The sequence below is a fragment of the Hirundo rustica genome, chromosome 3 (genome assembly GCF_015227805.2).
Source record: "Hirundo rustica isolate bHirRus1 chromosome 3, bHirRus1.pri.v3, whole genome shotgun sequence".
In the NCBI taxonomy this organism is placed as follows: Eukaryota; Metazoa; Chordata; class Aves; order Passeriformes; family Hirundinidae; genus Hirundo; species Hirundo rustica.
In genome coordinates, this window is record NC_053452.1 from 23,610,739 (window position 1) to 23,629,277 (window position 18,539).

The 18,539-nt window shown below is 49.1% G+C and overlaps 1 pseudogene; it reads right to left on the bottom strand.

The window, feature by feature from the left end:
• Positions 1 to 14,914, bottom strand: part of LOC120750778 (sprouty-related, EVH1 domain-containing protein 2-like) — a 32,672-nt pseudogene extending 17,758 nt beyond the window's left edge.
• Between the last annotated feature and the right edge of the window lie 3,625 nt (positions 14,915 to 18,539).

Below are 18,539 nucleotides of genomic sequence, written 5' to 3' on the forward strand. Positions count from 1 at the left end.
CAAGAACACAGCATCAACCAGTGGTGCCCATCACCCATCACATCCCTGACATGCAGCTGTCCTGGCCCATAGAGGAGATATCCACATCTGTCATGAAACCGAGGATGAGGACAACATCAGGTCCTTTTTTCCCCCCCAAAGAAGAATAAAGTGAATATAGAAACATCAGCTTCAGGGGTTTTTATTGTTTGTTTTTTTAATAGGTGGTCATAACTCCCCCACAAAGGACACAGTTCTTCAGTGTCTTGGTCCTGAAAGACACTTGTCTGCTAAGGGAGCTAGAGCCTCCATTGGAATGGAAGAGAATGTAAGCCCCCTTCCCTCTAAATTATTATGATTAGAGGCTTTCAGGCAAAGATTTGGGAATAGGAGTAACAGTTCTTTACTAGGAAAGGTTTGTTTTTTTTTTTTAAATTAAAAAAAAAAAAAAAGGGAAGAAAAAAAGATTAAAAAAAGGAGAAATATAGTAGTATAAAAAAGCCAAGCAAGGTAGCAACCAAAAATCCTAGAAAACCCTGACAGAGTCAGGGATATGACCTGGCACCCTGATGGTCAGGGTGTTGGAAGCAGTCCAAATAACTCCTCCCAGAGTAACAGATTCGGTTCTGGGGAGTAGAGGTGGTCCTGTAGAAAGTCCAGTGGTGACGAGACGGGTCCGGTCTTCCTCTGGCAATCCAGTGGAAAAACTGGATACCTTATGTTCTTCAGTCCCAGTTTTGATCTAGCTAGGAACAGTTGGCTCCTCCCGCACTGGGTGGAGCATCTCACAATGGGATGATGGAATGTGTCATGTCACTGGTGGGCCCCATTGGCCCATAATCAGAAAAAGCCCCCCTGGAGGATGGAGGGCTGTGCAGTACACCTAAAACCGATTGCCCCAGAGGTGGAAACAGCCCCACCATCTGCCCTAGACTCATCCAAGCTGCACTGGGAAAGGGTGAGGCTCCAGAACATCTACAGTACATCAATGACATCATTGTGTCGGGGAACACAGCAATGGAAGTGTTTGAGAAAGGAGAGAAGATCATCCACGTTATCCTGGAAGCCAGTTTTGCCATCAAGAAGAGCAAAGTCAAGGGACCTGCCCAAGAGATCCAGTTCCTGAAAGTAAAGTGGCAAGATGGACGGTGGCAGATTCTCACCGAGGTCATCAATAAGACCACTGCAACATCTCCACAGACCAGCAAGAAGGAAACACAAGCTTTCCTAGGCGTCATAAGTTTTTGGAGAAGGCACATCCCTGAGTACAGCCAGATTGTGAGCCTTCTCTACCTGGTCACCCGTAAGAAGACCGATTTCCACTGGGGCCCTGAACAGCAACAAGCCTTTGCCCAGATCAAGCAGGAGATCGCTCGTGTGGTAGCCTTTGACCCAGTCGGGATAAGACCAGAGGCAAAGAATGTGCTCTACTCTACAGCTGGGAACAATGGCCTGTCCTAGAGCCTTTGGCAGAAGGTGCCTGGGGATTCTAGAGCCCAAGTTACAGAGGGTCCAAAGCCAACTACACTCCAACAGAGAAGGAAATCTTGGCCGCCTAGGAAAGAGTTCAAGCCGCCTCAGAGGTGATTGGCACACAAGCACAACTCCTCCTGGCACCCCGACTACCAGTGCTAGGGTGGATGTTTAAAGGAAAGGTTCCCTCTACCCATCACGCCACCGACGCCACATGGAGCAAATGGATTGCCCTCATCACTCAGCGCATCCATATTGGAAACCCAAATCACCCTGAGATTTTAGAAGTAATTACCAACCGGCCAGAAAGTCAAAACTTTCATCTCACAGATGAAGAGGAGCAGGAACAAGTGACACGTGCTAAAGCAACTCCACCATATAACCAACTACCAGCCGAAGAAACACGCTACGCTCTTTTCACTAATAGTTCCTGCCGCATCCTAAGGAGAAACCAGAAGTAAAAAGCAGCCCTATAAAGCCCCACACTGCAAGTTGCACAAGCCACTGAAAGAGAGGGTGGATTGAGTCAACTAACTGAACCCAAAGCTGTTCAACTAGCCCTGGACATTGCTGAAAGACAGAAGGGACCAAAGTTCTGCCTCTACGCCAAGTCACGGATACACTGATTGGCATTCTCAAGTTCTCTGTGGGCTTTTCTGGAAAGGTGGAAAAAGGCCAACTGGCAGTGTAGGGGGAAACCAATCTGGGCTGCCGATGAATGGTAGGGCACTGCCAGTCAGGTAGAGAAGCTACCTGTGAAAGTCCACCATGTAGATGCCCATGTTCCCAAGAGCCGGGCTAACGAGGAGCACCAGAACAACAAACAGGTAGGTCAGGCTGCAAAGATAGAGGTGCCAAAGACAGACTTAGATTGGCAACACAAGGGAGAGGTGTTCCTAGCTCCATGGGCCCATCATGCCTCAGGTCATCAGGGCAGGGATGCCACCTATAAGTGGGCACGAGACCAAGGGGTGGATCTAACCATGGACAGTATTTCTCAGGTTATCCATGACTGTGAGACGTGTGCTGCCATCAAGCAGGCCAAGCGGGCAAAGCCACTATGGTATGGCGGGCGATGGTCCAAGTATAAGTATGGGGAAGCCTGGCAGATTGACTACATCACCCTTCCCCAAACCCGCCAAGGCCAGCGCTATGTGCTGACCATGGTGGAAGCCACAACTGGATGGTTGGAGACCTACCCTGTGCCTCACACTATGGCCTGGAACACCATCCTGGGCCTTGAAAAGCAAATCCTGTGGAGACATGGCACCCCAGAGAGAATCGAGTCAGACAATGGGACCCACTTCAAGAACAGCCTTATCAACACCTGGCCTAGAGAACATGGCATTGAATGCACTCCACTCATGCACCTTGAGGCTCATCAAGCCCCTCCCTTTTGTGGTTGCGGCACCTGCCACTAGACCCGGTCGCTCAAAGCCTCATCTAACCTGACAGTGAACACTGCCAGGGATAGGGCATCCACAACTTCTCTGGAAAACCCCTCTCACTGCCTTGCCACCCTCATAGTACAGCATTTGTACCTGTTCTGTAACACAAACCTGCTCTCTTTCCATTTAAGGTCATTCCCCTGTGTCCTATCATTCCAAGGTCTTGTATATATTTTTTTCCAGCCTTCTTATAATCCCCTTTCAGCACAGGAAGGATGCTCTAAGTGTTGCCAAAGCCTTTTTTCCAGGCTGAAAAACCCCAGCCCTCCCAGCTGGCCTTCATAGGAGAGGTTCTTTAGCCCTTATTTCTCCTCCAGAATCACTTCAGCAGGTTCATGTCCTTCTCATGGTGGAGGCCCCAGAGCTGGAGACAGCACTCTGCATCCCAAGAAAACTATTCATTTCCCTGTGGGCATTTAAGACGTGTCATTTCCTGGTCTTCCACGTCTCAAGGTAGATGATACTCGAATTTACTTTAAGGAATCTAGGAGCATTTGGGATGCTGGTAAAAGGAACAGCCCTAAGTCAAGGTCTCTAGTTTTTCCAGAGAGGAAATGTGCTCCTAATGCAGCCTCTCTTTTTTTTCCTCTTCTTGTGTGTTTTTGTTTGTTTGTTTTTTAATTCTGATTGCTGAACTTAGTTTGAGCACTAAATCACTCATACAAAAAGGCAATCAGGAGTTATAGCTGCAGTCCGAGATTTTAATGTCAGATAAACAAGATGCAGCATCACATCATTATTTCATTTTAATATTACATTAGCACATTTCTTTATGGAACTGCGGTAGAGCAACTAAAAGGCTGTTTTAGGACAGGAAAAATAGCAGAACATGACTTTGGTCTGTTCTTCAGCAATATCAGACCTTTGAAACTAAACTCACAGCTCAGGAGTGCAAACTTAAGTTCAATAAAGCTTTGTGGATATAAAAACACTTCACACTGTCAGCTGAACTCGATGTTGTGCCGCATTTCAGTGTGGCCATAATTTTCATTTCCAGTTCTATTCACATTTGCAGAAGCGTCAAGAAAAACTTCAATTCAAGGGCAACTTACCCATAGGCTCCAACACTGATGCCACAATATAGAAATAGGACCCATCCAGTGCTTCCAGACTGTCAAACCCTAGAGAACTTGCTGCTTTCTTACTGTTAAAACTTATCTCAGCAACTCCATTTTCAATCTGGAAACAAAACAGAAAGCATCACTTGAGAAACAATGATTTAGAAATAAGACACAGACCACATGCAGATTCAGTATGTTTCTGTTCATGGTCTGTTTTCAGAGGAAATCAAAGGTGGAGATGTGCTTCAGAAGAATTCTTTATTCCCTAAAATTGCCTTCAATTAATCCACCCGTGGCACATATTGCAAAGTTGGGGTGCAGGTTCAGCAAGAGGTAGGGATAACACAGAGAGATCTTCAGTAAATGAGGAAAAGGGATCATTAGTGTAGAACATCCTCCCCAGAAGAAATCAATACCATGTTGATCTGCTTGTCTCCATTTGATTTCAGTTATTTTGTAACAGATAGCACTGAAGCTATTTCATAGAAACTTGAATCCCAGATTGAAAGGTCATTCTCTCAGATGCTGCCTTTGAATTTCATTTCCAAGAGCATTTCTCTGCCCCGGATGCCAGCGTTACACAGGAGAAGTCCATACTGGGGAGCTGTGGATGCAAATCATGACTTGAGGCCCATTCTCACTAAATTTCATGGAAAACTTTCAGTGGGATTGGATCAATCCTGAATTATGCACTTACATTCTACACAGACTGGGCTCACTGCCCAGACTACAGCCCAGATTTTCCCTCCCTCCAGGTGACGCCAATCCAGACTCCGTGAGCAATCCAGTCTTGGTTTTCTTTTCCCCTTTGCCAACTCCATTCCAGTTTCCAGGAGAAATCCAGTCTGGGTTTTCCCTCCAACTGGGTGGTCCAGACCAAGGGACTGGTTCCCGGTGGGTCTAGAACCACCGTTCTAGGTGGGTGGAACCTGACCTAACCCCTTGAACCTCCATGGACCAAATCTCTGCCCCCCACCCCTAATTGTCGCCAACAACCTCTTTGTGCTACTCATCGGCTGAGAAGGAGTGGGCATTATATCCTTCCTTCTGATCAGCTGATGACATGGCCGAGCAGAAGCTAATACCACCACCCTCCAAGCCGTCCTCTGCAAGGGAGTCTGGCGATGTCAGACTTATTCTCTGCATAGCATGACTAGCCTACACCTCAACCACCTGAGAAATCCAACAACTCTCCTCCCCTTCCCAAACCCCCACCCTCCCCCTCCAGGGACTCATTCTGGCAGCAACAGGCAAATCCGCCCAATTTGGCCTCCACCCATGATTCCCAGCTGCCATAGAAGGCCCAACCCCTGTCTCCGCCCTACTCCACTCCAGCGCAATAGTAGTGCCTGGAATCTTCCTCCTTATCCAAGCCCACCCTATACTTAACACTAACCAAACCGCCCTCACTCTATGCCTGTGCCTAGGAGCTCTTTCCACACTATTTGCCACTACATGGCGACCTCACCCAAAATGACATCCAAAAAATCATTGCCTTTTCCACCTCAAGCCAGCTAGGCCTCATGATAGTCACCATTGGACTCAACCTCCCACAACTAACCTTCCTCCACATTCCAACTCATGCATTCTTCAAAGCCATACTATTCCGGTGCTCAGGCTCCATCATCCACAATCCTAATGGAGAACAAGACATCCGAAAAATAGGAGGATTACAAAAAAAAAGTTACCACCAACCACCTCCTGCCTCACCATTGACAACAGAGCCTTAATAGGAACTCTACTCTTGCAGGACCCTAGGTGGGTCTAGAACTAGGTCGCTCGAGAACTGCGGCTCTAGGTCGCTCGAGAACCGCGGCTCTAGGTCGCTCGAGAACCGCGGCTCTAGGTCGCTCGAGAACCGCGGCTCTAGGTCGCTCGAGAACCGCGGCTCTAGGTCGCTCGAGAACCGCGGCTCTAGGTCGCTCGAGAACCGCGGTTCTAGGTCGCTCGAGAACCGCGGTTCTAGGTCACTCGAGAACCGCGGTTCTAGGTCACTCGAGAACCGCGGTTCTAGGTGGGGGGTGCCCAGAGCCCAGCAGCAGCAGAGAGTCCATGCTTGCCTGCTGTCCAGGGCAGACCCAACAGCTCCAGGCCATCCTTACAATGCGCCCCTGGAGGATTGAGGAGTGGTGAAAGAGGTAAGAAACACTGCCTCACCTGGTTTTCATGGCTGGGCCATTATCAGAAGGCATCAGCCTCCCAATCCCCTGGAAGGGTAAGAGAAGGATAAAACATGTCCCAAAAAACCTGCTTTTCACAGATGAAATAGAACACACATTTTTAGGTTACATAATCCAATACATTCAGGTTCCTGCTCACAGACTCTGGGGGTGGGGAAGGGGGCGGCATGGGGAGTAAGTTTCTTGCCATGCTTAAATCACTGACACCAACTTCAGGAAGTTTGTCATTAACTCAGGCTCAGAGCAAGAAGTCACAAAAGGAGAAGCTCATCATTGCACCTCAGCATTCCTACCAAAGACCGCTGTGTTGATTTGGCACAGCCTGGTTTTGTGGTAGCAGCAGGGAGCCCACAGAGGTGGCTTCTGGGAGAAGCTGCTAGAAGCTTCCACCGTGTCCAACAGAGCCAGTTGCTGATAGCTCTGAAGATGGGTGTGCCACCGGCCCAATTAGAAAGGCGGGTAAGGCCTCATGGTCCCATTGACAGAGACCATCAAAGCAGCCCGCAGGCAGTTGGTTCCAGGGGTTGGGAGGCGCCGTGCCAGGGCCCATCCCGGTGCAGCATAGGGCCAGGTGCTGCTGCGGCCACTGCCAGCTCGGTGTGGCCGCGGCACAGCCGGCCTGCCCGGCCCCACAGCCAGCCATGCCCCAGGCATGAGGGCAGGGCTGGCAGCAGCAGCTTCTCCTCCAGCAACACGCACCAGGAGAGGCCTTAAACAGCACCAGGGACCCGGTGGCTGCCACTGCCCACGGCTAAAACACAGCAAGCGACTCCCCAACACACAGCCTAAACAAGATCAACCTCCTGCTGCTGGGGGATCCTGCAGGGATCTTTGAACTGGTGAAACCTTCTAGCAGTAGCACCTATGGGCAGCAGCTTTTCTTCTAGTCAGAGGAGAGGAGGAAGTGAGAATGTGCTGGAAAACAACATGCCGGCACCAAGGTCAAAGGAAAAAGGGGGAAGAAGTGCTCCAAAGTGCTCATCACAGCTGAGATTCCTCTGCAAGCTGTAGTGAGGACTGTGATGAAACAAGTTGTGGCCCTGTCACTTTGCATTAAGTCCTCAGGGGATGCAGACATCCACTCACATCCTGTGGGAAAAGCACTCATGCCCAAGGGGGTGGAAGCCAGAGAGTGCTTTGATCCAGTGGGAGACCCAAATAGGGAGAGAGAGAGAGGGCCCCTGCTTCTAGGGATAAAGAGAGCCCTTGCTTCCAAACTAGAGCAACCAATCCCTAAAAAACTGCACCCTGTGCATGAGGAACCCGTGACACAACAGCTCTGGAAAGGCTCTTGGCCTGCAGGAGGGACCCTACAGCATACCAGAGAAAAAAAAACTCTTCTCCCTGAGCAAACAGAAGAAAGATTCAAATAATGAACTGACCAAAACCCCCATGCCCTGTCTCCCTGCACTGTCAGTAGGAAAGAGGAAGGGGCTGGCAGGGAAAAAAATACAAGGTGTTTTAAAGGCTTAATTTACTTCACACTATGATTCCCCAACTCTGTTAATAATAAATTAACCTTATACCTTTAAATTTGAAGCCGTTTTGCCCTTAGAGTGTTTTTCTCCCAGTTCTTAACTCATGAACCCCTCATTAATTCTTTTTTTTCCCCCCCTCTCCTTTGCCCAACTAGAGCAGCAGAGAGTGAGCAAACAACTTTCACGGGTGCCTGGGTTTGGCCAATTGCCTACAGTGATTAAGATACAGCACCTGTCACAGCCTAAGGCTGCACCATCCTCCAGAGCCACAGCCCGCGAGCTGGGAACCCCCTGTCCCAGCCAAGCACTGGAGAGCCTCTCCCACAACTGGGAATTCCCACAGGCACGTCCACCCACAGGCAAAGAGGCTTCTGACTGTGCTGGGACAGGGCCCAGCTTGGACAATTGGGTGCCAGCAACAGGCTGACACAACGCCCAGTACGGCAACAGCTGGGCTCGGCTTCCTCGTGGATTGGGCCCCAAGCCTGGCCAGGGCTCAGGGAACAACCCAGGAGCTGCCAGCAAGGCAAGAGGTCTGATTTTGTGGCTTTGTCCAGGTTCTCAGTTACAGAAAGGTCAATCCCTGTTATGTCAGTGAGCAGATACCTAGGCCCTAACACTAATGCCATCCTGTGGACTTGGTTAACGAATGCATACAAACACAGCATTAGGCTGGAAAGTTCCACCAAGAGCTCAGCTTTGGCTCAAAGGCCTGTTGTGCAGCCCTGAGCCATCTCTTAAGCAGAACCAGGACAGAAGAGCCCAACCACTCCTGACTTCCAGAGCAGCCCCTGCTGCCTTGGCACTAACCTTTAGTCCTTGTCTTGAAGATCAGGACCATCCAAGAGACACAAATCTAGGCTCCTCCTACTCCTTGAAGGAGGTCCAAAAGGACACTAAGCTGTCTCAACACCAGAGCAAGACCAGGATGCTCTTCCTTGGGCAAAACTCAAGCTACTAAAATGCCAGGAACACCAGACACTGATGGTCTGCTGAAGGATATCAATCCAGCTCTATTGACAAGTGGCGGTTGGAGAGAGGAATCTACAAGGCCTTGAGAAGTCCAGACACAGCCCCAGATGTTTTCCTCCTTGTATCATTCAGCTCTGCACTTACCTTGCAGAATCTTCTGCCAAGTGGTTCCAGATGCTCTGCTGCTATCAAAACTACTCGCATCATCTTATTTCTAGGTTCCAAGAAGTCTCATCCCATCCTCTTTGTTCAGATGTTCCACATGAGGGTTTCATGTAAAACAAGCTGTTTTCCTATCCAGATCCTTTCTTAAGCTGTAAGAAAGCCATGATCTCACAAGTACTCACAGAAACTCTCCCAACACCATTTGCTGCTTCTCTCTTTCTCTCTGCCAGGGTCCCAAGAAATTCTGTGTCAGCTCTTGTCCAGCATTTGCCAAAGACCTGGAGAGAGAAAGGCACAATCATTACTATTAATTATGGCCACAGGCTTTGGGCTCAGTGGTGGGTTCAGCCTTCTGGAAGGAGAAGCAGACACTCCTCACCCCGCTGGAGCCGATTCCTCCATTCCCTGGTCAGCTCTCGCAAGCCCTTCAAGCCACTCTGCAACACTCAGCACCGCCACAGAGCTACAACAGAGCAGCAGTTTATCCACAGGTAACTTCTAGCACACATTTCTTTTGTGTTTCCAAAGCAAGCCTAGGGCTTATTTTACACCCCCAGAAGCACATGCCCGTGTCCACAACGATACCAGATTTTCACAGTGTGCCAATAGGAACACAAACAGATTTAATACATTGTTCTTCAGACAACAGCTCACCCACTTAACCACTGTGCACTTGGACTGCTTCTTGTGGGAGGGTCAGAGGTGCACTAGCTTTAGACACAGAGCACAAAAACAGAAAGCAACTCACCTCCACCAAATGAAATAAAACATGAGCATAAGCCACATGAAATGATACCGTGTCATAGAAAGCACTGATTTGCTTAAAACATAGTGACCAAGAACTCAAGCATCCAATTAAAACTAGAAAACACATTCCAAATGGGCCAAAGTAGCAAACCTTAGACCAACCTTTCAACACAAGTGTGAGTCTGGAAAATGGTTTCTTCAGAGGCTCCTTGTGTCATCCCAAGCACCTCTCCAACTTTAGGGGTCACTGCACTCACTCCAGGGCACTTGGAGTAAGGAGGTAAAATAAACACAGCCTTGTTGTTTTACAGGTGGTGGTGCCAACCCTGGCAAGGTCAGAGCTACTTTGCTTCTTGTTTACAAATCTCTTTGGGGTGGCTTAGAGTGAAAGACTGCAAGAACCCTGTTTGCAAACACGTACACAGATAGACCTACAGGCTTCATTTCAAACCATCTGGCTGCAATGAAAAGCAGCTATGCAGCCAATGGGTTCTTACTATCTGCTGTCATACAGCAATATGAAAGGATGAAACTATTACTTAAGGAAACACTTAAGGGAAAAGAAACTTTCACAGCTGGGCCAGGTGTGTCAGGGAGGGACATCAGCCGGAGAAGAGGCTCCAGCTCCTTGCAGGATTTGCCTCTCATCCCCTCAAAGGCCCAGCTGCAGCCTCCAGCCAGTGAGAGTTCACCCCCTGTCTCATGCAGATTCGGCCATTAGACTCACAAACCTCCTCCTCCCAGGAATGCCCATGTGGCCAGGCCCTCCACAAGCGCAGTCAATGCTCATCAAGGGTCCAGTGTCTCCCAGCCGTTGGACCAAAGCCTTGCAGCACCTGGAACACCCTGGAAGAGAAACACATCAGCTTGTAGAACCAAGGAACGGAGGAGCTGCCCTGTCCCAGCTCTGCCTCCGCGGCCAGCAGCAGGGCAGAGGCAGCCCTCAAGCCCCCCTCAGGGCTTCCCCTGCAAAGGGCAAACACCTGCATCCAGCTGGGGACAGATGTGGCACAGCCTGAACACATGCTCAGGGAACACCTCCAGAGGGGACAGAGGGACAACCCCAAACAAGACTCACAAACAGGGGCTCACAGAAACTCTCCAACACCATTTGCTTCTGCTCTTGTTGCCAGGGCCCTGAGAGCTTCTGGGTCCCCTTCTTTGTCACGTGCTTGTCAGTGACTTGGAGAAGACAACGTTATGTTCACTTTCTGAGCAGGAGCTGAAACCAACAGAGAAGCACAAAATGAGACAAAAATCCTCTTCCCCCACCCTCTAGAGTCCCAAGTCAGGAGAACCAATGGAACTCAACAGTTCTGGAGGAGGGCAAAAATCCAGGTAGACTTTTAGCTCAAGTAGAGGAATAAGCTTCTTCTTCCCACTCCTTGGGAAAAACTATGGAAAGAGGAGAGCCAACGCACCAAATCAGCTCGGTCTGTACAGCAGGTTTTCTTCCAATGCCCCTGGCAGACAGAAGAGACAGGCCCTACCCATCTCCATAGCACACTGCTCTCACTACAGTACATCCCATGATCCACACCCACCCAGCCCTTCCAAATCCAAAACCCAGCACCATTCCCAACGGGCTGCCTCACACACAACAGGTTTTTCCTACCCCTGTCACACCTGAACATCTTGGGGTCCTCAGGTACTGAGGGACTTGGAGCAGAAACAAGCTCTGCAAAATAAGAAGGGTAACGCTGCTTAATTCACTTGCCAATTCCTGTAAGAAGCTGATTTTCAACTGTTTATTGCATGAAAGCAAAGTTAAATAAACCAGCTCTGGGAAAAAAACCCCAACAGCAGCTATCACAAACTCCACTGGAAACTCCTTCAGGCTGAGCCTAAATCACCTGCGTCCCCAGGCATGGAAAAGAAAAACCCAAATAAATGAGTCCCACCTCCAACAGTGCAGGAAGAACAAAGACAGGACAGCACAGATGCAAACAGCTGCAGGAAAACTCCAAGTTGCCATGTTCCAGTCCTGCCTTCCTACAAAATTCAAAAAGAAGCACAGTTTTCATCTAAAACTCAAAGGATTGAATTTCTGTAAATATTCCATGCAGCACAGGTCCCAGGATGTGTACTGGACAGTAGAAGTGTTTGGCCAGGGGGCAGCAGCAAAGACACAGACACCAGCTTCAGGAATCCAGCCTCACCGACCAGAGCTCAAAGCAGCAAAGAACTCCAAACAACAAAGCCCTGCAATGCCCCTCACCATTGCTACTAAAGAGAGCAGCACTACAGGAACTGAGATGCAGCACCAGGGACCCAGAGACTTCACCATCCTCCAGAGCTACAGCCCGTGAGCTGGGAACCCCCTGTCCCAGCCAAGCACTGGAGAGCCTCTCCCATAACTGGGACTTGCCACTGGCGCATCCACCTGCAGGCAGAGAGACTTACAGCTCTGCTGGGACAGGGCCCAGCTTGGACAATTGGGTGCCAGCAACAGGCTGACACAACGTCCAGTGTGGCAACAGCCCGGCTCGGCTTCCTCGTGGATCGGGCCCGAAGCCTGGCCAGGGCTTCAGGAGCAATCCAGGAATTTCCCTTGGACCGTGGACTCTCCAACAAGACCACGGGTCTGATTTCATGGTCTTGTCCAGCTTCTCAGGTACAGAAAGGACAATACTTTTCCAACTCCATTTGCTGCTTCTCCCTCTCTGTCAGGGTCCCAACAAGCTCTGCCTCAGCTCTTGTCCTGCCCTTACAAGTCACCTCAAGAGAAGAAAAAAAAAAAAAAAGACAATTATTACTACTCACTCTGGTCACAGACTTTACATTCACTAGTGGGTTCAGCCTTCTGGAAAGAGAAGCAAAGCTCAACCTCCTGGGGCGGATCTATCCATTCCCTGGTCTGCTCTCACAAACCCTTCAACCACTCTGCCAAACCCACAGAGCTACAAGAGAGCAGTCCTTAGCCACAGTCACTTCTCCTAACACACATTTCCCATTACATATCCAGAGCAATCCAAGCGCTGATTTTACATTTCCATAAGTGTGACCCAAGATCCCATGCACACCGAATTCCCACAGTGTGCCAAGAACCTACAAGGCACTTTGGATGTATCCTTAAGTGCAAAGCACAAGAAGAAAAACCCAATCTTGCTCTGTGAAAACAAACAATGAAAACTGCAGGAAATTCTTCCATAGAACAGAAGACACATACCTTTAACCCAGGCAGGTAATTAACTGCAGGAGGGGACCACCTGGCAGGAGAACGCTGACCAGCCAAACACAGAGCACAGAACCAGGGGCTGCCTGAGTGCCTTGAGGTGAGCATGCTGAAGGTAAAGGATTGAAGGTAAAGCAGCAGGAGGAATGAACTCTGCACAAATACTTGGTGAGAAATTCCAAGTCAGAGCTACAATTGAACAGGAGAATTACAATAAAGACAATAGCACAGAAACACTGGCTTAAACCAGACTATGACCTGACAAGCTGTTGCTCAGGGTGCTGCTTTTCTCTCTCATTCACCCCACTGTGTGACCACATCACAGTGCTGAGTCACTCTTCCCTGCAAGCTTTTCAGTCTGTACCTTCCATCCCTCAGGAGGAGCCTGAATTAACAAAAACACCCCAATGCTCCCTGCCCTAAGCACAGATACAGCAACACCACCTGGAAAGGGAACGAGACTTCACAGCTCCCACCCCAAACACAAACCCTGGCCAGAACCACAGATGCAGCACAAACCTACAGGTTATAGGAATTAGGGAAGAAAGGCTCTGTCTCCCATTCCTTGCCCAACAGGCTCCAATTCCACACTGTAAATATGAGTCAGGCCTTTAACTGCAGAAGCTTGAAGAGCTGACATAATTCTGGTCTATAAAGGAGCTTCCCAAAGCAATTATCTGGCCCAGCAGAGAGCAAAACCCTCTGCACCCTACCAGAGCCACAGGAAACCCAATCCAAGGATAGAAGCTGATGCAGAAGGTACAAAAAGCACCACTTCAGGCCTATAAGGGCCAGGAAAAAGCCAAACTGCGGCAACTCTTGCCTCCTAACTCCTCATGGAGGAAGAGCTTGGAAGCATGAGGCCTACCCCAGGAGCAACAGCCCCCCAGCATTAAACACAGCTTCAGCTGGGGCCACCAACATCGGCCCTGCACCACACCACACACCCAAACATATTGACTTCAACACAGCTCAAACAACTGAATTAAGCCATGTGCTTACCTCATTAAACAGCCCCCAGGAAGAAAATGCCAGCACACACCAAATGCACAGCCACAAACACCAGCTACCCTCAGACTCCAGCCCTTATAAGCCCCCACCTTATCATTTTGTCATCAAGATGGCCACAGCACTCAAGAGTGCTCCTTTAAAAACTTCAGAGGGTTCCAAGCATCAGTACCCTGTTAGCTAAAAGTGTTTCATACCTTTTCTGTGTTGTAGTCCCACGAGTAGCTCCACACAGCTCCAGCTCTTTCTCACCTTCCTTGCTCTTCTTTCTGCAATTCCAGCTCGCTGCTTCCTGACCCTTGTACAGCACCTCAACCCTTCTGTCCCTCACACAACCTCCTGTTCCTTCCTCCTCACAGCACAGCCAGCGGACTGCAACTAACCCCTCACCCTGCTAATTCCCTCTTTTATCACACCCACAGCTGTGAGGGCATGGCTGTTCCCACTCTGGGGTAATTAACACAGCTGCAATCAACAGGGGCCAAGACTGCCTTCAGCACTGTCTCTGTCCCACAGCGTCCGGCTCATGGCCGGGATGCACAGAGGCAAAGATCATTTGATGCAGCCACAGGGATGGATGGTCCCCACAGTGCCAATGCTGGCCTCCAGCCACCCAGAGACTAGGCACTGCCACCCCAGGTGTGTGTGGGAGCGTGCCAAAGCAGACACTTTTAATCAAGCCTTTCTTGTCTGTGTAAGTTTGATCTGATCACTGGTGTATTAATAATAGTGTATCCTCCAGAAAGATTTCCAGCAGAGTCTGCCCTCTGAGCTGAAGGGCAAAATTCAATTGAAGTGAAAAGGATTTTTCCTGAGGAAAAGGTGCATTTGTAGGCATTACAAAGTCTTCCGAGTCTTTTCGGCAGGTTTGTCATTTTTAAGGGTAATTTCTAGCCCAGGGAACAGTGATTTCAGTGTCCTGCCCACGCCTGGGGGTCAAGTAGTGATGTTGCACGAGGGATGTGCTTGAAACGGTGTTCCCAAGCTGTGATGGAAACCAAGGCCAAGCAGTCGGGTTTTTCAAGGCAGAAGCTGGTGAATCCATGGATCTCTGTGCTGGCCAAAAAAGTGACCTCTGCGTCACCTTGGCTCAGTCTTCTGAGCTTACATCCTCTGTAGATTTTTTTTTTTTTTCCCCCTTCCCTACACACAGTCCTTGCAGCACCGTTCTCCTGTTTAATTTCTGTATCTTTCTTCTCTGTTCTTTATCCTGACACGGTTCCTTAGCTTTTCTCTCGTGTGCTCTCTGCCTGAGCTGGGTTACTGAGTGCTCAGCCCCTGGGCTGGCCCTTAAAGGCTGCCAAGAATCCCCCAGCCCTGCTGCTTTCCTCGGCTGCGCCAGGAGGCACTGCACCATCAGCCAGGGCTGGTTTTTACTTTCTTAGGTCTCAGAACAATCGGCTGAGTAGATTTCTCCTTGATATCGCCAGAAAGGCTCCCAAACTAGCTGGATCCATCCTGGGGATTATCCCTTCCTACACTCAGCCGCTGCAGCGGCTGACTCTGTACAAGAAGAAATAAAGTAGTTTGTTACTTTTGTTGCAAGCATTTCTTCTCTTACTCCACGCCTTTTCCCCAGTATTTCAGCTTTCCCCAAGTCATGCAAGTTAGAAAAATGCTGCAGAATAATGCTTTGCAAAATTCGGACAACATCGGCCTAAATTGTCAACATTTGTGTGACAGATGAGCTCAGACATCACTCTTTGTATTACAATTAGGAAATCTGGAATCAATTTTAGTTTTTTGGGGTTTTTTTAACTTTTGGATGAATTACTAATATCTAACTTAATAAAAACCACCAGGGAGCAGCAGCTGCTGACCAACACACCTTTCCTTGTCACATGGCGTGGCCAGGAAGGAGCTGCTGCAGAATGGCATTTTTCAGTACCATTTTTCAACCTCGCATGTTTTATTAGCTCAAGTAACTGTACAGATGCGATCAGTACAACAATCTGAAAAACTTAACGTATTGGTTGATCTTTTTGTTTAGACACTGCATGCAATTTAAAATACCTGCATGTGTTCTCCAGGAATTTTCAATATCTCTTGTGCATCAGGTGAAAAAGAACAGGAGATCATCAGTTTCAGTGCTAAGGGGTACAGCTTTGATCCAGTCCTGCAGCAGGGGCAGAGAAGCTGAAACATTGCCTGTGCTGAAGCAGGTACACAGGTATTAACAAGGCTGGTCTGAAATACAGCAATCATTTTGCTGACCTTCCTCTTTCATGGGGCAGTTTGTGTTGCCAGTGCTAGGCACTGCTGGAGACCTTTAATCCCCACCCAGAACAAGTGAAGCACTGTGAGGCGCTGTCACCCAGGGCAGGGAGGGCAGATTCCACGATATTTGATGCTGACCCCTGGGTCTCTGCTCCACGGGCTCCTGTTGGTCCCTGTCTCACACAGCAGCAGGGCAGGACCCTCCAGTGAGCTGCTCTGCCCTAAAGCTTAAAGCCCCCTTGCTTCAGCTTTGCCTGCTGTTGGAATAAAGGGCTCGCTGTCCTCACTTCTGGCTTTCATGTTCCTGACAGGGGCAGGTTTGAGGAGCTGTGCTCTGCTTGACCTCATGAAGGTCCATAAGGGTGAGCTGGGAATTTGGTTCCCACAGCTAGGCGAGGCTGAGGGACCTTCCCTGGGTGCAGAAAGGAACCTAAGCCAGCACCTCTCTTGGGAATTCTGTCTTTCTCTTGGGATAAATCACTTTGGACCCCTCTTGACCAATATTCCCTCGCATCTTGGTTTGATCTTTGGAGTCCAAGCCAGTTTGTCTTCGCTGCTACTGTCATTCAAAACCAAAAATAAATGTCTGTAGGTTTGACAAGGTCTCCTTGAAAAAGAGAAAACACAGTCCAATAGTTTGAGAGTACTGAATCCTTCCAGCTTGTCTCAAGGCATGCCTTGGAACTGGGATTAGCCCATTGCCACAAAGTGCCCTCGCTGTAAGGATGTCAGTTACTGCCTGCCCGAACTACAGGAGAGATATCATTTGAAGGATTCCTGCTTTGATAGGATCTCTTCTGGCTTGGATTACCAAACCAGACTGCATACGAAATTGCAGATGAATTGCTTTCCCTGATTTATGTAATTAATCTGCTTGCTTTTAATTTACATGTTGTTCCTGTGCCTGCTAAGTCATTAGCACAGGATCAGGCTTGAATTCGGAACTCTGTAAACAGATGATTGTGGGTTGATGTGGTTTTTTGGTTTTTTTTTTTGCTAGCTGGTCTTTGTCTTCAGCTTTGACCCCATTGCGAGGCTCGCAAAAACCTTTGGAAAAGGGGAGGAATGCATACAAAAATCACAGAAGATATGAAGTTGATCGCTTAACAGAGGACCAACTGGATTTGTTTAATTCCTTCTTATCCTATCGATTCAATTATCCCAAAGGTTGTTAAACTGTTAAAAACGAGAGAGGTTCATACCTGCTGGAGATGCAAATGGGAGGCTGAAAGGAGGAGCAAGCGAGGAAGGAAAGCGTAAGGAGCGGTTTCTGGTGTTACTGTAGCTCGTGTGTGAATTCCTGCCGCGTGCTGAGGGCCGGGTGCCACAAGGCCGATTTGGAAATCAGGTTCTTCCCTTCCCAGCCTGCCGTGGAAGTGGTACCGGTCCACCCTGTCTCGCTGTTGGCAGCAACACGAGCTCTAGAGCAGCTTTCCCCAAATGCGGCAGCCGAAGCACGATGCCACGACGTGTCATCAAAAGCGCGAACACAAGAGACGCTTGTGCCGAGAGCGTGATGCATTTCGGGAGAGGCTCTGAGCCTGAGGGCTGCTCTGGAGCTCAGTGGCGGGACTGTTCCGCTCGGTTCTGTCTTTAGGCTGGCATTGCTCTGAAATGCGCGTGCGTGGGTAAAGGAGGTGCTAGGGCCTGGGCGTGGGAGACTGCAGTCATCCTGTGCACATTGCTCGCTGTCCCTCCGTCCCTTGCCCTTCTCCTTCTCTTACTCTGTCGTTCCTTTTGCGTTACTTTTCAAATTCTCCAGGCCTTTTCAGGCTGTTTGAAGTCACGGTTAACAGGATCGGTTCGCCATGTTAAGAGTTAGTTTATGATTTATTTGAGGAAGAGGACGTCGAGGATAGCCACCGAACAGAAAAATGCTGTCGCATGCCTGCACTTAGCAAAATCCAAGGTCAGACTAGACAGGCAGTGGTGATTATACGCTGCAAGGCACGTGGATTTTTAGATATGGCATCTACTGAATGTAGCTCCTTGAGTCCTCTCTCTTGACAGGCAGAGGCTTGTAGGGGAGATGTGCTCTGCAGGAGTCATCTTGGTTGAACAAAATACGCTGCCCTTGTCCTCTCTGGCACTGAGGTTATCTGTAAGATTTAAAATGGTGGCATCTGCTCAAAAATACACAGAGTTGGAGGATTGCCTGCTGGTCTCAGTTAAACTCTTGTAGCTCTGTGTAGAAACTGAGGAAATTTCAGTCTGTAATTCCATGCAGGAGTTAGAACAGGCATGTCTGGAGTTGCTCTTGGCTGTTGTTACTTCAGGTGGATTGCCGTGCCTCTCCTTCTTTTTTAGACTCGATGTGGATCCCTTGGAGCCAACGTTTGTTTCTCAGGTTGCTACTTGGGCCTCGGTAAGGATCCTGCTTTCAGCCCCCCAGGTCTGTGAGGACAGAAATTAATAAAGCAGGTGACGATGCAGAAAGTCCTTTTTAGCATGGATGAGACGTAGGGAACAAAGATTCCAGGCATTGCTGAAGAGGACCCTGCTTACATTAGGTCAGTGCAAGAGCAGAACTTTCAAGGTTGATAATTTCTGATGTTTCTCTGACAGCTCCACTCACTCTATAGCTTAGCACGGGAGCTGAAATGGGTGCAGACACGTGTCACAGGGCAAGCCTTTTG